This window comes from Thermobia domestica, chromosome 18 (genome assembly GCF_964235325.1).
Source record: "Thermobia domestica chromosome 18, izTheDome1.hap1.1, whole genome shotgun sequence".
In the NCBI taxonomy this organism is placed as follows: Eukaryota; Metazoa; Arthropoda; class Insecta; order Zygentoma; family Lepismatidae; genus Thermobia; species Thermobia domestica.
In genome coordinates this window covers 74,293,992-74,316,875 of record NC_137471.1, presented here as the reverse complement: position 1 = coordinate 74,316,875, position 22,884 = coordinate 74,293,992, and positions in this window count along the sequence as shown.

Here is a 22,884-nt window from a genome sequence, read left to right as displayed (position 1 = left end):
TCATAAAATCGTCGAAATGTCTCCTCTTGGGACAGAGACCTAATAAAATGTTACTAAAGTGTTTTTCTTTTTTAAGAATGATTAACCAATTATATATATATATATTTTTTTTTATTTTTCCTTTCTTTTTCCGCAACGATATATATAGATTCATTACACTGAATCCTAAATGTATTGATCTTTGAATTTTTTTTTATTTTTTGTCTTTCATTTTTTTCTTTTCCTTTTGTCAAATTCTCTTTTATGTAATGCAACTTTTAATATATATATAGGAAGAGAAATGTGTTATTTGGTCTTGATAAAATTAGCGAATTTCTATGCATGTTAATGAAACATTCTTTCCATGTATTAAATTTTTTCCCTGTTATGTCCAACTAATTTTGCTTTTATTGAAATGTAATAAATGTATATAGTAATGTAGTTAGGTTAGTTTAATTTAATTAAATACAACCCGAAGTATACATTGTCCTGTATGAATGTGTGTGTGAGTGAAATGTAGGTTTAGTATTAAGTGCATCCATTATTTTGACATATATGTGTGATTTAATATAATTAATGGTAGTTATCAATTAAACTCATTGAATGTTAATACTAACTTAAGTTGGCTCTATGAAGGAAGTAAAAAGGACTGAAGTAGCCTGAACGAATGATCAGCATGGGAGAACTGTGAGAGTCAAAATTTTCTACGAATATGTAATACTCTGAATTTTTTTTTTTTTTCCTTTGTGGTCGATTCTAACATGCCATCAACTTCGTCTTTTATTTTTCAAATATTGGATATTAGTCTAGAACTTCTGGAAATATTGAATAAACTGTAAACTTAAACTTTCTCATCTATCTCAGATCTAGATCGGGATAATTTGGTAGTTAGGGTTAAATGGATCTAGATCGGGGATGTATGGGTTAACATGTGTCTACCGTTGATCACGTTAATACCAGATATTCAACTAATAGCTATTGGAAATGATCACAATTAGATAATTATTCGCTTTCCTTTACCATATTCCTTAAAATATCTAGTAACAGTTTTCCCTTTATCACCTTCTTACTTTACATCTTTCCTCTTCTATCTTCTTTCTTTTCTTCATCTTCTTCTTCTATTTTTTTTTAATAAAACTGGAAGGGGGGTCGTGACTGGGAATTCTATATGTAATAAACACGGTCATGTATTTATTTATTTTACTTTATTTTCTTTAGAAGTCCGAAAAAAAAAGTTTTCTCGTTTCGATCGAACCTAGTATGTTCGAAATTAAGAAATGGAAATTATATTCCAATGTAATTAGGCATAAGCTGATAGCTTCATGAACATCCCCACCAGGGGTGAAGGGTTCCCACTCACGACTTATTTCTGTGCATCACCTTTGTTGCAGATTTTTTTTTCTCAATCAGTTGTAGATTGACGCGCAGCGACAGGATTCGTTGTTATGGCAACAGTGGTTGCTGTGGCAACGGCCCCATAAGCCAGTTTTATGTCGTTCTTGTCCTTGACAAGTATTTGCTGCGTATTCGACTTGGCAACATTGTACGTTATCAACAGCTAGTGTGAGCGTCTCATGAGTCACGTGAGGCAATGATTCAAGTTGTAACTAGCTCCAGTTAACGTCTCTAATCGTATTCGTGGCGTGCTTCAAGCAGTAGTTTGACAGTCTGTTTATGTTACTGGTGAATCAGCAGTTTCAAAGTAGTGAGTGAGGACATTATCGCTGTTGTACATATTGTTTTCATTGCGAAGTGTCAGTGATTCAAGGAAAGTGCAGCAATGTCCCGCGTTTGTAAAATTCGGTGGACAGTGTGTGCTACATATGTGCGGACATGATTTATGGTTCCAGGAAGCGGCCATTGACTCCTGGAGTGCGAAGAGCATATTTACTATATTTGGGTATCGTGTTGGAGACTAGGATAAATCATGGGCTCCCCATGTTTGTTGTGCGAGTTGTTCATCTACTCTCAATTCCTGGATACATAGGAAGAACGTTTCCGTGCTCTTTGCTGTGCCCGCCATTAGGCGTGAACCAACAAACCATAGTACAGACTGCTACCTTACATGCTACCCAGCTTGAAGAAAGATACAAATAAGATGAAGAAGAGGAAAATCGAATACCCAGTGATACCAAATGTCATTCGTCCAGTGGCCCATGGAGAAGGATTGCCTATTCTCGATCCCCCGGCTACCATTCCAACGGAAAGTGATACAGAGAATGAAAGTGAAGATGAACCTGCTCCACACACCAGGTCCTTCGCACTGATACACTGATCCTTCATTTGAGCCGAAAACCAACTATCCTGTACCACACCAACTCACACAAGCGGAGCTTCATGACCTGATTAGAGATTTAGAACTGCCAAAGAATAAAGCTGCACTCTTAGCATCTAGGTTATAGCAGTGGAACCTTCTGGAGGATACAGTTAGGGCATCAACTCTACGCGATCGTCAAAAAGATCTTGCAAAATATTTCTGCTGCACCGATGAATTTGTATTTTGCAATGATGTTCCAGGTTTGATGCAGAAACTGAAGATTCCGTACAAAGTAGAAGATTGGAGACTGTTTATAGATGCCTCCAAAATAAGCCTTACAACAAGGCTGTGCTCCTGTACAACAGTAAGGAGATATCAGCATCAAATCCCTGTTGCTTATGCACCCCTAGGTAAAGAAAGTTATCTCATGTTGGAACGCGATCTGGATCTTATAAAATATAGTGAACACAAGTGGTGATTTTAAGGTGATAGCAATTTTGCTTGGTCTACAAGATGGCTATACAAAGTACAGTTGTTACATATGTGAGTGTGATAGTCGTGCAAAGAAAGAATGTCCCACAGAGACGAACAGCTTTGTTGCCAGGCGAAAGAAAACATTTCAAATGTATCTCTCGTGAACCCACAAAGCATTGTGCTACCACCATTGCACATCAAACTTGGGCTCATGAAGGCATTTGTGAATAAGACCTGAATAAGAATAACCAATAAAGACTGAACGAGCATTGTCATACCTGTGCCAAAAGTTTCCGCGTCTAAGTGCAGAAAAGATTAAGCAGGGAGTCTTTATTGGTCCGCAAATACGCGAGCTATTGCAAGACGAGGTGTTTGAATCTATTCTCAGGGCTGATGAGCTCCATGCGTGGCATTGTTTCGACAATGTTTGTACCAGATTCTTGGGCAACCACCGAGCCGAAATTTTACAAAGAATTAGTAGAATAATTGCTATCTGCCTACGAGAAACTTGGGCGCAATATGTCACTTAAAATGCACTTCCTCCACTCCCACCTTGATGTCTTTCCAGTGAATTGTGGATTTCAGTGACGAGCAAGGAGAGCGATTTCACCAGGACATTTCTGCGATGGAACATTAGAAAGAAAAGTGGTCAGTTTTCAATGTTATCGGATTTCTGCTGGATGATTCCAAGAGATGTTCCAGATGTTCCTCACAAGAAACAAGCAAAGAGATGGCGTGTTTAAAACAGATACTTTAGGTAACTTTTACCAATACAGTTCTTGTCCTGTAGCGCTATATGCAAAATGTTAAGAGTACTATTACACCGATAGTGTGCCAGGAGGACGTTATTTTTTGATATTCATATTCAGTTTCCAAACATTTATGAGAGACAGCTATTTTTATTTCCATAATTATGTTGATGTTTGTTACTTTTTCTTTTACAGTTTCATTATCATAACATTATATGCAAAATGTAAATTGTGTAGTTAGTACTAAATCTGAATTCGGAAGACGTATTTATTGTTTTTCGTGTTCAGAGCCAAAAAATTATAAGGGACGGATATTTCTATTTACGTAATCATTTCAAAGTTTGGTGACTTTTACCTTTACAATTTCATTATAATAGGGTTATATGCAAAAGGTAAATTATGCACTTACCACTATATCTGAGCTAGGAGCATATTATCATTGTCATTTTATTGTTCAGCGTCCAAGAACTTATAAAGAATAGTTATTTTTATTTCCGTAATCGTTTCAATGTTCTGTGACTTTTACCTTTACAATTTCATTATTATAATGTTATATGTAACAGGTAAATTGTGTAATTACAAGTAAACCTTAGCCAGGGGCACATTTTTATTGTCAGTTTCGTGTTCAGTGCCCAAAAATCAATGAAGGATGACCATTTACATTCTGTAAAAAAAAAATCACTGTTGCACAGTGTAATTTATCCATCTTCTTTATCCTAAAAGACATAATAGTGGGACGTAAAACTAAAAATGCCATTTTTTTTCTGTTTATTAGATATCAAGAATTTAATTACTGATATGAATTCAAGAGTGAGATTTTTTTAAATATGGAATCAGCGTCCCCAAAATAGGTTTCATCTTCGCTCTCTTCTGTCTATTTAAACTTAATTGAAATTACATTCAGTTTCAATATTAGCAAGAAAAAGATAGCAATACATATTCCTGTTATGTATTCAGTGTCCCAAGAATATGTTTCACCTTCGATATTTTGTTGGGACTGTAAGTAGTAGCGGTTTCAATATTGGATTTCCATTGGTTTGGATGTTTCGAGTGTGGAACGAAACTCGTGAGTTTTACTCCGAGATTTCGTTCTACTTTAAGAGTAGGATGTTGATGACAATATTCAGTATGACTTTTCTATTTGATCTGTTTACTAATAAACAAGATTTGCCCTTGAAAGTAATTGGACTGGCTCTAGAAAGTCGCGGAGGCGCTGCGAATGGGAAAACTTGTGATAGGGAAATGTATTGGGTGGGTGTTAGCAACATATTGCAACCAACCACATTGCAGTTAGTTACGAAATGAAATGAAATCTTTGAGTTTTACGTCCCACGATTATGCCGGTTAGGCTAAAGGAGACGGTGATAATGAGAAATGAATGAAATGGTGGAATGAAGAAAGTGGGAGGAAACGGGAGAACCCCGAGAAAACCCACGCACACAGTGTTTGCCCACCACAAAGTTCACTTGGCGGGGGTTGGGATCGAACCCGGGACCCCAAGCACCAGAGGTGAACGCTCTACCACTGAGCCACCGCGGCCCCCGCAGTTAATTCCGAGTGATGGGAGAAAATAGAGCATGAATCTTGTGAACTCACGTGGTAGGAACTCACAAAAAAAATGCAACATTTGATTTAGCAGCGATACACCATCAAATATTGCGTACGATTCGCAAAATCCAAAACGGAAACTTTCGACATGTCGCAAATAGTATCGGCAAGGGCATACCACAACAACCACCCCGCCAGAACACTCGGATAGGAAACTCGAAGACAAAAGCTGAACAATCCTCATTTTATTTCACAATTCGAAAGGAGTTGTCCACAGAGCTTGCCCCCCTCCCTTCCCTGGGACATTAGTGAATGCAGCTTTTTACGTGCAAGCACTGATAAGACTTCGAAAACGCATCGTTCCCGTCCATCCTGAGATCCCTGACTACTGGATTCTTCCATCATTACAATGCGTCGAGCCACACTACGTTGACAACACGGGGCTAACCGTTTACCAACAATAAAGTGCCAACGCTGCCACAGCCGTCTCTCTGTGACAGTTCTCCTGCCAAAAAGAAACATGAGAAGGCAACAATTCGGGATCGTGGAAACTATTCAAGAGGGCGGGACAAGGAACCTCCGCAATATCCCACAACACGACTTCATGAAGGTATATCAAGAATGGAAACCGCTGGGATAGCTATGTGGCTGCCCAAGGAATCTATTTCGAAGATTATTAAATGCATTTGGTCGTATCTTCAATAAATTGAGTTTGCCAATATCCATTCTATTACTTTCAGGATAAACCAGATCGCTAAATTAGTTGTCATTTAACAATTTACAGTTTCAGAATGTGTGCACTAGTTAAACTCATTATCATTGTACGTGGGTATCCCGACAATAGCTATAATACTGAACTTATAAACAAACAAATGGCAAGCGAGCAAAACATACAAGCAATTTGCATTAGTAATGAAGATAGAAAACATAAATTACATTGACAACATTATTGACTATGTATGTTTGTAATGACAAGTAAGTTAAATATGTAGAATATTAATTAACAAAATTAAACGTAGATATTTTATTTCGTTTGCAATATATTGCATTGAATTTGTACAGAGAACATTTCAATTTAACAATATTACATATTTCCTTAATCTATTTAATAATTTCATCAAAGGCAAGTATTGATTATTAAAACAATATCTGTTTACTGTTCGTTAACTTAGAACCAAACGAAAATTAGGGTTGCCACTCGTTCCGATTTTGTCGGGACAGTCCTAATTTTAGAGAAAATGTCCCGCGTTCCGAAATGACTTCGTGGCTTCTCTAATATGTCCCGACTTTCATATTTATTGATGGAATTTAATAATAATAATAATAATAATAATAATAATAATAATAATAATAATAATAATAATAATAATTATTATTATTATTATTATTATTATTATTATTATTATTATTATTATTATTATTATTATTATTATTATTGGGACTAAGTTTTGACATAATTATACAAAGCCTTCAAAATAGAAGGAAACCTCAGAACAGCGGCAGGCAGCTAGAAAAATGAGATAAAATCTTTGAGTTTAACGTCCAACGATTATCTCTGTTAGGCTAAAGGAAGCGATGATTAAGGCAAGTGAATGATGATGAAAGAATTGGTGGAATGAGAAACTGGGAGGAAACTGGAGTACCCGACAAACACCACGAGCGCGATGTTCTTCACTACAAACGTACTTGGCCGGATCGAACTAGGGACCTCACACACAAGAAATAAGCACTAAGCCCCCTAAAATGTCTTTTAAAGTAGTAGATTGTATCTATTGTTATTTGCCTTCTATTGGTGACACGCAAACTCCTAACAGTGACACACATGTTGTAACTGGGACGTACATATGTATACGTACGTATTACACATGTATTACTAACAGTAACATATGTATTACTTACAGTAACATATGTATTACTTATAACGAAGCTAAATAAATGGTTATTTTGGCCAAGTGTCCACAGAGATTCTTGAGCTGAAAGTAATAATCAGAAGAATATACGAAAGGCTGTTATTATTAAACTTCCGAATTATATTATGCATAAATATGGGCAAATCTTATATAAAGGTAAGCAAGAATGATCTGTCGCTTTTCCACCCACCACCTTGGAATATCGATATCTCACCTAAGACGTACCTGGAAGATCAAAAATAGTCCCCATTAGCATGCACGACCTTCTGCCAACATTCTGGAAGGCCATGAATTCCGTCGCGGTACAACTTTGTGGGCCGTGAAGCGAAGAAGATATCAAGTGCATTTTGCACCTCTACTAGCGATTTGAACTGGCGTCCTCTAAGGTGATTGCCCAATGAATGAAACAGGCAATAATCGGACGGTGCAATGTCAGGGAAGTATGCCGGATGCAATAGTGTTTCCTGAGTGTCCTGGGTAAGGCGTAGAATGATGTCCTGGGTCATCCTAGCCACGTGGAGCTTAGCGTTGTCCTATAACAAGAGAACCCCTTTGCGATTCACAAGTGCTGGCTCCAGAGTTTTGAGAATTTTCTTGAACACGGCTCAACTGCTGACAGTACACAATTTCATTGATGCTATGGCCAGCTGGTAGCATTTCCCCTATGCCGCGAGTAGTCCACCAAATACCCAAGAGGACCTTCTTCTGGTGCAGTGCTGGTTTCGGCTATTTTGGAACCAGTTCATGGGATTCTAACCAATGACAACGGAGCCGTGTAGCTTCGTACAGGATCCACTTCTCATCACGTGTCAACACCCTGTCCACAAATGGCTCCTTCCTCAGAGGAGACCATTTTATTTATTTATTTATTTATTTATTTTACATTTAAGACTTCCATTCCCCTGCCGTTGCCAATTACTTTTGGACTTATTATAGAGCAGTCGCAACTTTGCGCCTGCCTTTATTTTCTCTCTTTTACTTTTATTTTCATTTATCTCTCTCTTCTGTTCGACTATTATTCCTCAGCAGGTTGAGGCGAGTCATATTTTTCTAGTATGGCATCTAATACTTGAACCATGCCCTTTTATGTACCTTTCCTCAGATGAGACAGCAAAGAAAGGTGTCTGCCCACGTTGTCTTCTGGCCCGGACTCAAATCATGTGGGCTCATCGACCCAACTTGTAGTGCTTCCCAAGTTGATGGAGGTGCTGCCGAATTTCTTCCCCACTCACACTGAATTGTAGTCGCAGTTCATCAAATGTCTGGCCACTGTTCGCATCAATTGATACCTTGAAGATCTTCATTTTGTACATGTGTTGGTCTTCTGATACGTAGTACGTCTTCGAGTGTTTCGTCACCGTCCTTAAATTTGCTAAACCACAGCTGTACTGTCCATGTAGTCACGACACCCTCACCAAAGGCCTGGCATATCTTCCGCCCCGCTGCAGCGGCGTTTGACCTCAGTTTGAACTCATACAGTATACTCACCTTTATAACGCTCTGTGGAGGTCTCATGTTCACTCTGTCCTTACGCAAGTTCACGGTGTAACTGAACCCGTATCTTTATATATAAGTCCGTCCGTCAGTTTGTTGACAGGTATCAATCCAAAGGTAGAAAGAGATATAGATACTTTCTTCTTATCTTTTATAATACTAAAATAATGTGTGTCTCCCTCTTTGTGGTCTGCCTGTCATCAGCTTTTGGTATAGAGAGGAGTGACCTAGAGCCACCAAATCATGTATAGATATAGGAATTTGCCAGATCTAATCACCTATCAAGTCCCTCTGTCTTTCTTTTTCTTTTTCTTTTCTTTTCTTTCTTTTTTTCTTTTTTTCTTTTTTTTCTTTTTTTTTTGTTTTACGATTTTTGGCTCGGGGAAAGTGTAAAAATGTATGCATAAAAGGAGAGGATGGATACTAAGGACGACGGATATTACTAGCAGTGGATTGGAATTTAGTATCCCTTTCAGCAGTGAGACTATACGAGACGTAGACCTATTGGTTAGCAGGAGGTCTGAACCACGTGAGCTACTGCTAGGAATCGAACCTGGTTTATCTGTACTCAAGGCGAGTACGCTTGATATTAGTGTCAAATCCGTAGTTTTCGGGGTCGCTGAGTTGAATACAGACACTCCTGACACCGTTCACGTCCCAATTTAGCTCCATTTTCATGGGGAGGGGGTCAAAAATAAAATGTCCAAAATGATAAAAAAAAACTAGTGTCAAATTCATAGTTTTCGGGATCGCTAAGGTGATTAGTGACAGTCCAGATGACATTTAAATCCAACCTTAGGTAAGAAGGGATATGTCAGTTAACCCAGAAACTGACAGGGGCAACGCCAAAGGCGTTGCTCTCCGTTATTTATTTCACTCATATTGGAAGGTTAACGCTGAAGGTATTCTATTCCTAAAATATTTATTTATTACTCTGATTATCCTTGCTTTTCATTATTTATTTATTTTACTCATTTCTTTAACTTAAAACATAATAAATTGCATAAACCTCAGCCTCCCCATGCGAAGAATAGGCATTTCAACTAGTATATACAGGGTGTCTTAGGAGTCCCCTGAAATAGGGCAATTCTGTTATTATCAGAGTTACAACAAAATGTAAGAGGGGGAAACCGTCTCCAAATATGATGTTTTCAATCTAAAGTGAAGGACTTTGTTTAGTCGGACGAGCCGTTTGAGATGTACACTCTTTATGCACCTAATGTTAAATGAAAATGCATCGTTGCTATTTACCTGGATTCATAACATAAGTGAATGAAGTTACTTTTTGAAATGGGGGCTGACCACTGAAATGTTAGCGCAAAAGACAGTACCTTCATTCAGTTATGTTGTGGGTCCAAGTAAACGGCAACTTTGCATTTTCATTTAACATTGGGCGCATAGTGTACAGCTCAAACGGCTCATCCGATTTAAAAAAAAAAATAGTTCACTTTAGATTGAAAATATTATATTTGGAGACAGTTTCCCCTCTTAAATTTTGTAGTAACTCTTATAATAAGAGTTGCCCTACTTAGAAGACTTTTGAGACATGCTGTATATAAATTTAGCGCCCTCTGAAATATGTTTCATCTGCAGCTTTATTTCTCTACTGAAACCAGAAGTTATCTCCATATACTGAATCCTTGCAATTTTTAAAGGTTACAATAGATTCACAATGTAATACAAAATTCTCTTGTTTAAAAAGGAAAAAGACAATCAGATTTCTTGATTCCGTGCATTTTCGCACGGTGCTCACTATCGAGCGATTTCACACGGTACTATTTATTGGATAATTCATTCTGCAGGTGTGGTGCACTTTCACACGGTCCACCTGATTCACACTGAAACTGCTTTCATCATAAAGCGAAGGAGGACAGAGCAAATATGAACTAAGTAAGAAAAGAAGAAGAGCAAACACAAGTTAAAATAAATACGAACAATTGCATTTAATACTTAAGAAGCTAGGAAAAAGAAAAAAAATAGCAAACACAACTTACAATAAAGAAGAGGAAAATAATTACAAAAATAAATTAAAACTAATAACGAACATAATAGTAAATTAAAGTAGATGAAAATAAAAAATAAAAATGCAGAAAAGAAGATAACCTTGGGAAAACATACTAAAATATGTTACTGGTTTCCACTTCAATGTTTTAGGGGAATTGATATAGTTCCTACAGATCGATTCTCAAGGCACTCTGAGGCTAAGTTGATCAAAACCTGTATTTTCGGAAATACAACAATAAATTTGTTCTCCAGAGCAAAGAATAAAATAAGCACTTTGTTCATAAATTCTGAGCCCATTGTTTAAAAAATAGGAAGATGAATTGAATAAACTTTTATTTTGTGATTTTTCCGTCCCTGTTCTTCGTTAGTTCGCTCTGCACTCTGAAGGACAGCGAGTAACAGTTTCTTGTTTAAAAGTTGCTGCAAGTATTTTTCCCAATTGTCTATACAAAATGGGTTGACGATATACAGAAGTATGAAGGTTCCGTTCCACCATAACTACGTGCTATTTGCTCGGAAAATAACAACATGACAAAATTCATCTTTGAACCGCCTTGGTGTGTGAAACGGTGTGTTTCACAAATCACAACGTTTGTTTATGCTCTAAAGCGGACACATTTTTATTCGATTTTTAAACTTCCTGACTGAATCTCTGATGTGCAGCTTGTTTTATTCTTTATTTATTTTAATTTGTGATTATTATATCTTCTGTTCCCAATTGTTTTGTTTTTTATTATTCTTTTTTCTGATCTTATTTATTTTCACATGCTATTCATTCTTATCTATTTCAATTTGCGATAGTTTTTGTTATGATTTTTCAGTTATTTATTTCAATTACCCATTCATTGTGTTATTATTTTTCTCTTCTTTACTATAACATTTGCTCATTTTTTTATCTTTGCATTGTTCTTTCTTATTACAATCTCCGATTATTTTCTTTATGATTCTTTTTGTGAAAGTATTGTTTATTATTCATTCTGTGAAAGTAAAACATTTTCAAAGCTCTCCTTCTCAAGTATTAATTGGAATTGTTGGCATTTATTTTAACTTGTATTTGCTCTGTTTCTGTTCTTACTTAGTTGACACTTGTTCCCTGTCCTCCCTCCTCCTATAGTGAAAGCGGATTCAGGATGAATCACGTGGTTGACAGGCGGATGTGTGAAAATGCACGACACTTGCAGAATGATTAACCAGATAAATAGGCCCGTGTGAAATTGCACCATGAGAAACTGCACGTCACCGATTTAAATACTTTAAAAATAACTTAAATTTCGGTGCTCGTGGTTCTGGGTTCGATTCGTAGTCAGAGAGCACAAGAGCTTAACTTGACAATCATCCACTTTTGATAACCATTCGTCTCTTTTAGTCTAAAGTGCATAACCGTGGTATGTTAAACTAAAAAAAAATCGTGTCAAGTCAATTTTGAATGTCATTTGTTCTCAACTATAAAAATATCTAGGAAAGGTTTTGATCCCCCAAATTTTCCTCTTGAGCACGGTGTTGTTTATGTCTGTTGTTAGGTTCAAAACATGTTCAAGGTAATCCATTATTTTCAGTAGCGTACGCAGGATTTCATCAAGGGGGCTCTAGTTTCCAAATTCATATTCTTTCTGGATTTTTTCTATATATATATATATATATATATATATATATATATATATATATATATATATATATATATATATATATATATATATATATATATATATATATATATTCATAAAGTAATTTTTCAACTAATATCTTGTTCAAGGAGGAGTCAAAATCTGGAACCCCTACCCCTGCTTTGCGCATAAATCTTTACAATTTTTGTCTTTCATTTGATATTTCTTAAAACGAAAAAAGAGCACAAGGATATCGTACGAAACCGAAGAAATTCATCCTACCTTATTCGCACTTGGTATGCACATGAACATAGATTTGGACGAAATGTTACTCATGTGAAATGTTACGATGTTAAGATTTTTGCTTCCAAAGTGAGAGGCCATCAAAGATGTGGTCAGGACTTAGTAAAATTTTCTAAAAAGAAATAGAAACGAATACTCGATCGATGAAACTCAACCGCCGCTGACGAAACTTAGTTTGCTGGTAAACTTTGATGAGCTTAGTATGTATATGAAATAATATGATGTGCAGGTTTTTGCTTATCTAATATTGGACTTGTAGTAATAACTATTGAATAAATTGAGAATAAACAGAAACATCTATCTTTTGCTCGAACAACAAAGTCGAGACTCGACACAACAACTGGAACTAAAGTTAATGTACTGCTCGAGTTACAAGTGCTTGTATCGGTATCGGTCTCGTCTCGAGTAAGTTTAGGAATATTGAATCTCAAACTCGTCTCAGAAGTGAGATGTTACTTTGTCAATATCAGAGGATACCGCCAGTAGTAGAAAATGGATCGATCTGGGCCAGTTTAAAACAACTCAGGAGCCCCTAGGAAATTGAGCATCGTGAACCGTGAACCCACGGTCTTTTACGATCTACATTTTAGGGGTGTATTTGTTCCCTTTTATGAGCACTTTTTAGGGGGTGTACTCGTTCTCTTTTATGAGTACATTTTAAGGGGTGAACTCGTTCCCTTTTATGAGCATATTTTCCAACCCTTATTTTAACATAGCAGAAATTACATAAGACTACGAACACATAGAAGAGCTAATAAAAGAGTATGGCTTATTTTCCAATCCTTATTTTAACATAGCAGAGAATACATAAGATTCGTTCCACCCCTATTGGAACATAGCAGATAATACATACGACTACGTAACATAGCAGGGGTGAACTCGTTTCCTTTTATGACCTCCATTTTAGGGTTGAACTCGTTCCCTTTTATGAGCACTTTTTTCAACCCCTATTTTAACATAGCAGATAACACATAAGACTACGTAACATAGCAGGGGTGTACTCGTTCTCTTTTATAAGCGCTTTTTCAACCCCTATTTTAACATAACAGAAATGACATAAGAATACATATCATAGCAGATAACACATAAGACTATGTAACATACAGGGGTGTACTCATTCCAACTCTTATCTTGACATAACAGAAATAGCAGACAATGAGCAAAGATTACAATCGAACACCCACGGTCTACAGATAGTCATTTTAGAGAGTGTATTCATTCATTCTTTTTGATGACCATTTTTTCCACCCCTAATTGAAATTACATAGCAGAGCAGATAATACATAAGACTACGTAACATAGCAGGTATGTATTCGTTTAGGGGTGTATTCGTTCTCTTTTATGATTACTTTTTCAACCCCTATTTGAACATTTTAACAAAGCAGAAATTTATGAACACATTCTCCACCCCCATTTTAACGTAGCACTGATTTCATTCCCAACTCCTAATTTAACATAGCAGAAATGACACAAGCATGTCCCCAAACTACTGACCATCGTGAACAAAGGTCAAACTCGTAAACGAAACCACATTTAGTAATTGATCATCAAAGAGCACATGGCCCAACAGTGTTCACCATCGAGCTCAAAGGTCAAAATACTTAAAAACTAATAACTCGTAGACGGATCCACATATTGAGGTGGTGTTTTCACATTTAGTAATAGGTCGTTAACTAGTACAAGTTCCAAAATAATGACCATCTAGGTCAATGGTCAAAATACTTAAAACCTAATAACTCGAAAATGGATCCACATATTGAGGTGATGTTTCCACATTTAATAATTGGTCATCAACTACTACAAGTTCCAAAATAATGACCATCGAGGTCAAAGGTCAAATTACTTAAAACCTAATAACTCGAAAACGGATCCACATATTGAGGTGGTGTTTCCACATTTAGTAATTGGTCATCAACCAGTGCAAGTTCCAAAATAATGACCATCGAGGTCAAAGGTTAAAATACTTAAAACCTAATAACTCGAAAAGGGATCCATATATTGAGGTGCTGTTTCCAAATCTAGTAATAGGTCATCAATTAGTATAAGTTAAAAAAGTACTGACTATCGAGGTCAAAGGTCAAATATTTAAAACCATAATAACTTGTAAACAGCGTGTCGGATAAATTTGTGTGACCTATTCAGTTTTGTACCAAGCAGAAAAACTGAAGAATGAATAAATTTGAGTGGCTTATTTGCTATTGTACTAACGAGGAATGCCATTTTGTACTACTCAAATAAACGAAGGAATAAATTTGTAATAACCTAAGAAAAGCGAAAAAGGCCCATTTTAATTAAACGAATCAATAAATTTATACTAACCATAAAAAAGCGAAGAAGGACCATTTTGTACTACTCCAATAAACGAAGAAGTATTCAGTTTTGTACCAACTAGAAAAAAAAGACCGAAGGAGGACCATGTTAACTATTTAAATAAATAGGAATAAATTTTTACACCGAGGAAAAGCAAAGAAATAGCATTTTTATGGCATTCAAATAAACAAAGGAATACATTTGGATAGAGTATTTAGTTTTGTACCAACCAGAAAAAAGATTAAAATTTGGGAGCTCTATTCTCTTTTGTACCAACTGGAAAATTGAAGATCCACTTCAACTATCTTAGAATTTTATATCATTAGGTACTGTTTAAACAAACGAGAAATGACAATTTTAACTAGCTCAGAATTTATGTAACAAAAGAACAAATTTGAATTTTCTGTTTTTGTATCAAACCAGAAAAAACCTAAGGGCCATTTTAACAAGTTCATAATTTCTGTACTTTTTCGTCCTATTCAAGTGAAGGAAAGAAATAATTTGTGTCCTCAAAAATGAAAGTTCAATTTAACTAGCTGAGTATTTTATATCATCTTGTAGTATTTAAATATACGAAGAAATAAATTTGAGTGACCTATTCAATTTTGTACCTACAAGAAGTGCCATATTTAACTGGCTCAGAATCTTATACCTTTTGTACTATTTAAACAAACGAAGGGATAAATTTGAGTGGGTTATTTTCTTCTGTACTTACCTTTAAAAAGGCGAAGAAGGGCTATTTTAACTAGCTGAGTTTTTTGTCATTTTGTACTACTCAAATAAACGGTGGAGTATTTAGTTTTATACCAAGGAGAAAAAAGCAAAGAAATTGTACTATTTTGGGGTATTCAAAAAAACGAAGGAATAAATTTGAGTAACCTATTTTTTGTATCAACCCTGAAAAGGACCATTTTGACTAACTCAGAATCAATTAAACGAAGTAATGCATTTGAGTGAGCTATTTTTGTAACAACCAGAGAAAAACAGAACAAGGATCATTTTAACTAGCTGAGTATTTTATGCCATTTTGTATTATTTCAATAAACAAATGAAAAATTTGTATGAGCCGGAAAAAGCAAAAAGTACCATTTTATATCATTTTGAAGTAGTCAAATTAACAAAGGAATAGAGAAAAACCGAAGAAGGGTCATTTTAACTAGCTGAGTATTTTATACCATTTTGTACTACTCAAATAAACGAAAGAATAAAATTGAACTAACCAGAAAATGCGAAGAAGGCCCATTTTAACTAGTTCAATATTTCTGTACAATTTTGTACTACCGAAATAAGCGAAAGAAGAGACATTTTATACTTTTTGTACCATTAAAAAACTGAGGATAACTTGAGTAGTCTAAGTTTTTGTACTCATTCGAAGAAAAGTAAAGATGATACATTTTAACTAGCTCAGCTTTTTTATACCTAATGTTGCCATATAAATATGGTTGTTCTAATCATTTATAACAGGCTTAGATTTTTATGCCTTTTTGTAATATTTGTACCAAACAGAAAAAGCTACACAAATAAACTAAGGAATAAATTTGTAATAACCACAAAAAGCGAAGAAAGACCATTTGAGTGGCCTATTGAATTTTGTACCAACGAGAAATCTCATTTCCAGGCCATGTTTTACTATTTAAACAAACGAAGGGATAAATTCGAGAAAGCTGACATGGACTCAGAATTTTATATCATTTTGTAATAGTCAAATTTGGATGGATTATTTAGTTTTGTACCAAGGAGAAGAAAGGAAAGAGGTATAAATTTGTACTGGCCAGAAAATTGAAGACATTTAAAAAAATAAATAAATTTATTGAGGTGTCCTATTTCCTTTTGTACCAACGAGAACCATTTTTAACTGGCTTAGAATTTTATACCTTTTTGTAAAATTTGTACCAAACCAAAAAAAGCAAGGAAATACCATTTTAAATAGCTCAACGTGTTATAACTTTTTGTGCTTTTGGTCTACACAATTTCTTGACCATGTTGTACTATTTAAACAAACAAAGGAATAAATTTGTGTGACCTATTCACTTTTGTAACAAGCAGAAAAAGGAAACAACTAACATTTTGTACTAACTCAAACAAACGAAAGAATAAAATTGTTGAAAGAATAAATCTTTCTTCGCTTTTTGTGGTTATTACAAATTTATTCCTTTGTTTATTTGTGTAGCTTTTTCTGTTTGGTAGAAATATTACAAAAAGGCATAAAAATCTAAGCCTGTTATAAATGAGTAGAACACCCATATTTAAATGGCAACATTAGGTATGAAAAAGCTGAGCTAGTTAAAATGTATCATCTTTACTTTTCTTCGAATGAGTACAAAAACTTAGACTACTCAAGTTATCCTCAGTTTTTAATGGTACAAAAAAGTATAAAATGGCCCTTCTTTCGTTTATTTGGGTAGTACAAAATTGCACAGAAATATTGAACTAGTTAAAATGGGCCTTCTACGATTTTTTCTCTGGTTGTTACAAAATTAAATAGCACACTCATATTTATGCCTTCGTTTATTAGACTAGCTAAATGATCCTTTTTGCTTTCTCCTTTTGTCTGTTGAAATAATACAAAATGGTATAAAATACTCAGCTAGTTAAAATGGCTCTTTTTAGAGTTGACACAAATTATAAATCCTTTGTTTATTTGAATACTTCAAAATGGTGCAATTTCTTTGTTTTTCTCGGTGGTACAAGACTAAATATTCCATTCTTTATTTGAGTAGTAACATTATATAAAATAGTTCTTCTTCGCCTTTTCTAGACCACTCAAATTCTGAGACAGTTAAAATGGCATTTCTCATTGGTACAAAATTGAATAGGTCACTTAAATTTATTCTTTCGTACATTTAAATAGTACAAGATGATATAAAATGTTCAGCTAGTTCATTTTTTCTCGTTGGTATAAAAAAGTAGAACATCGAAATTATTTTTTCATTACAGAAATTATGAACTTGGTAAAATGGCTCTTCGTTTTTTTCTGATTGATACATAAATTCTGAGTTAGTTAAAGTAGCTCTTCTCCTCTTTTCCAGTTGGTACAAAAATAATCCACCTAATCTTCAATTCTTTTTTTCTGGTTGGTATAAAACTAAATACTCTATTCCTTCGTTTATTGGAGTATTACAAAATGGTATAAAAGTCTGAGTTAGTTAAAATGATCCTTCTGCGGTTTTTTGTTTATTTCACTAGTACAAAATGGCATTTCTCGTTGGTACAAAATTGAATAGGACATTCAAATTTATCCTTTCGTTTGTCTAAATAGTTAAAATTGCATATTTCCTTTCTTTCTCGTTAGTATAAAAATAAATACTCCATCCAAATTAATTTTTGCGTTTATTTGAATAGCCCAAAAAGGTACAGAAATTCTGAGCTAGTTACAATTGTGTTTTTTTTATTTCTTTCTCATTAATACAAAAGTAAATAAGCCCTCAAATTTATTCCTTCTTCACTTTTTTCTGCTTGATACAAAATTGAATAGATCACACAAATTTATCCGTTGCTCTGTTACGAGTTATTTGACCTTTTGACCTCGATGGTCATTACTTTTGGAACTTGTAGTAGTTGATGACCAATTACTAAATGTGGAAACACCACCTCAATATGTGGCTCCGTTTTCGAGTTATTAGGTTTTAAGTATTTTGACCTTTGACCTCGATGGTCAGTACTTTTGAAACTTGTAGTAGTTGATGACCAATTACTAAATGTGGAAACACCACCTCAATATGTGGATCCGTTTTCGAGTTATTAGGTTTTAATTATTTTGACCTTTGACCTCGATGGTCAGTATTTTGGAACTTGTAGCAGTTGATGACCAATTCTAACTGTGGAAACAGCACCTCTATATTTGGTTCCGTTTTCGAGTTTAACCTTTGACCTCGTTGGTCAGTGCTTTTGGGACATGCAGTAATTGGCGAATGCTACGTTACACAGGGGTTGATAAAAGGGAACGAGTACACCCCCTTTTTACATATGAGTGCTGTTAAAATATTTGTTCGTAATGTCTGTGTATTATCTGCTATGTTCAAATAGGGGTTGAAAAAAGTGGTCATAAAAGAGAACGAATACACCCCTAAAATGATCATAAAAAGGAATGAATACATCCCTACTATGTGTTCGTAATCTTATGTATTATCTGCTATGCTATGTGTTCGTAGTCTCCATGTATTCTCTGCTATGGTAAAATGTTCAAATAGGGGTTGAAACGAATACACCCTTGCTATGTTACGTACTCTTATGTGTTATCTGCTCTTCTATGTGTTCGTCTGTTATGTTAAAATAAGGGTTGAAAAATAAACCATACTCTTGTATTAGCTCTGCTATGTTACATATTCTTATGCCATTTCTGTTATGTTAAAATAGGGGTTGGAAATTAATCCATACTCTTTTACTAGTTCTGCTACGTTTCAATAGGGGTGGAAAATATGCTCATAAAAAGGAACGAGTATACCCCTAAAAATGATCATAAAAGGGAATGAATACATCCCTGCTATGTGTTCGTAGTCTCCATGTATTCACTGCTATGGTAAAATGTTCAAATAGGGGTTGAAAAAGTGTGTTATCTGCTCTTCTCTGTGTTCGTATTCTTATGTAATTTCTATTATGTTAAAATACGGGTTGAAAAATAAGCCATACTCTTGTATTAGCTCTGCTGTTACATAGTCTTATGTACACCCCCTTTGCTATGTTACATAGGTATTCATTATCTGCAAAATAGGGGTTGAAAAAGGGAATGAATCTTATGTAATTTCTGCTATGTTAAAATAGGGGTTGGAAAAGTACTCATAAAAGAGAAAGTACACCCCTAAATGAATACATCTCTGCTATGTTAAAATAAGGGTTGGAAACGAATTTGCTATGTTCGTAGTCTTTTCTTAGGGATGGAAAAAGTGATCATCAAAGAGAATGAATACATCACTTAAAAATCTGTAAACCATGGGTGTTCGATTGTAATCTTTGCTCATTGTCTGCTATTTCTGCTATGTTAAAATAGGGGTGGTGTACTCATAAAAGATTATCTGCTCTACAATGTGCTCGTAGTCTCCATGTATTCTCTGCTATGATAAAATAAGGGGTGTAAAAGGGAATGAATATTATGTATTCTCTGCTATGTTAAAATAGGGGTTGGAAAATAAGCCATACTCTTGTATTAGCTCTGCTATATTACATAGTCTTATGTAATATGTGCTATGTTCAAATAGGGGTTGAATACACCCTTGCTATGTTACGTAGTCTTATGCACTTATATGTGTTCGTAATCTTATGTGTTATCTGCTATGTTAAAATAGGAGTTGGAAAATATGCTCATAAAAGGGAACGAGTACACCCCTGCTTTATGTATTATCTGCTATGTGTTATCTGCTCTTCTATATGTTCGTAATCTTATGTGTTATCTGCTATGTTCGAATAGGGGTTGGAAAATATGCTCATAAAAGGAAACGAGTACACCCTTGCTATGTTACGTAGTCTCTGCTATGTGTTATCTGCTCTTCTATGTGTTCGTAATCTTATGTGTTATCTGCTATGTTCAAATAAGGGTTGAAAAAAGTGCTCATAAAAGGGAACGAGTTCACCCCCTAAAAAGTGCTCATAAAAGAGAACGAGTACACCCCCTATAAAGTGCTCATAAAAGGGAACAAATTCACCCCTAAAATGGAGGTCGTAAAAGACCGTGGGTTCACGGTGTAAGGTGCTCAATTTCCCAGGGGCTCCTGAGTTGTTTTAAACTGGCCCAGATCGATCCATTTTCTACTACTACCGCCTATTGCAGAATCTGTTAGTTTTAAAGGTTTCATCATGTTTTAGAAGCTATAAATAGTGTCCTGATGTTAACTGCTACAGAGAAGAAAGTGGGTTTTGATTTCTAAAATGTGTGAATGACATTTGGGATGTATCGACTTTTCATGTGGCACCAGAACCATGGTCCATGTCTTGAGAATGGTCCACAGGGACTTCCTATAGCCCCTGATTCTCAAAATGGCCCCAGATGCTTTTTTAATCCGTAGTAATGATTATTCGAACACTGTGTGAACGTTTTAAAAAACTTGTTCCCTGACTATCCAGGTTCGATCCTAGACAAAGTATAAAACTTGATTCCTGTAGCCCTGGATCCCCAAATGTAAGAGAAATTATCTCTGTTGCCCTGGGTCCTCAGAGACCCTCAAAATCGGCTTCCCACGACACCAATATGTGTGAAAGGCATACACAATAAGTGTTTAGCTATGGTATTAGAAATTATGTTTCGTACGAATAAAAGAATGGAAATCGAACCAGGAATCCCTATGTGAAAGGCGTGCACAAAAAGTGCTTAGTCAAGGGGTTAGAAAAATTGTTTCGTATGAATAAAAAGAATCGGAATCGAATACAGGTTGTGGAAGGAAGGAACATTTCTTTATTCATTCATTTTTTTCATATGCTTGATGCTGGTACATATACAGAACATGGTCTTTATACGTCCTTCTTGGCTGAAATATGAAGTCTAACTTAAGTCTTCGCGGGCTTTTGGAACTCGGATGGATGGATGGGCAGAACTGAAAGTGGGTGGCGTATGGTAATGACAGTGCTGGTACTTGAAATCACAGAATGGCACCGATGCATTAGCAAAGAAGTTTGAAGGCGCGTAAGGTGAACACGTGATTACCTTGTGGGTATGAAAATAATTTAAATGTAGGTTATAAGAGAAAAAATAAATAATGATACATCATGTAGTCGTGTGGGAAAGAGGATCATTGCAGTAGTAACATTTAAATATCATCTGATGCTGAATCAGATATATACGAATCATCGTCAGATGAAAAATTTGATATTGACGCAATAGAATCACCAGTGCTAAGTTTCAGAAACTCCACCGTCATCTCCGCCTCTATTATCAAGAACCTCCACATTTCGGAATTTAGACTGTTGTTGTAATAGTCAAAAAGTGAACCGAGAATGTATAAAAAAGGATATTGAAAAAGGGATTTCAACGATACATTAATATGCGACGGTTGTAGAGAAGAATCCTATCAAGATTATGCTTATGTTTTATCAATGTACCCGTGCCTGTAGTATTATAGCAACCACTAATGTTGGAGAGGATGTCTTTTACCTGTATTCATATACATACATTATTGGAATATTGACAAAGGAAAAATTCTATGAAACATGTGGAATTACTAAATGATATAGACCATCACTCGGAATAACTGGACGTTTTATTAAGAAAATACAGATGGAAATCGGACATTCCCGATTGAAAAAATGTATTCGAATAGTGCTAGTGTTTCAAGTTTCTTATGTACTGCAGAAAATATTAATGTGAATTGTGTATCAAAATACACTTGTGTGATAATAATCCATATACTTATGTGATAATAATCCAATTAAATGCGTGGAATGCAAATTGAATATTCTTCATGATTGTACTCATCTTCATAATACTGCAACACTTGCAGCGAAGTACTTATTTCTTACAAAAATTCTTAGTGAACTTTTTGAAGCGTTTGCACAAGAACATAGTGAAATCTCAATTATATGGTTTATGCGTAAAACTTGTGATCTTTTGAAAAATACTGAATTTCTTGGACAAATTATACAATTCTTCATACTGCGCATAACTGAAATTTCACCCTGCGTAAATCAATATATTATTGATATTCAAGGTTTTAAAATGCTGATAACGAATTTATTATGCATTTTGTCTAAGCGCATGTGATGATACAATAAATTTCCATTGCTTGATAAAATTAGATTGCGAAAAACAAATTGATTGGTTAACGTTAAATTTACACGGTTTGAAGTGGGATAGCAAAACTGGATATACTGTACCATTCATATCGAAAATTGCATATCAATTATGTTCAAACAATTCAACCTTTTATTGTAAAGGTTTAGAGAAATCGCTTTTGATTAAGAGAATATTTGCATTAGATAATGTTATTGATTTAGAAACAAAACATTGTCCTTCATTAAATGATTTGTGTGGAAACACATTTAATGAATATTGCTCTTTTCATACAAATATTCTAAAGAAATCAAGATGCGCATATCGTAATGCACAACAGTTCAATTATTTGTGGAAATATGAAAGATCAACAGCATTAACTAATTCATCATCAAGATCATAATGTTTTTCTTAGGAATTGTAAATAAAATGCAGGAATGTAATTTTTAAAAATTGTAATTAAAAAATTGTATATAAAAAATAAAAATGTAGAAATATATGACAAAAATATTTGTTTTCCTTTTAAAATTTTGTTTACATGTTTCTAAACGATATC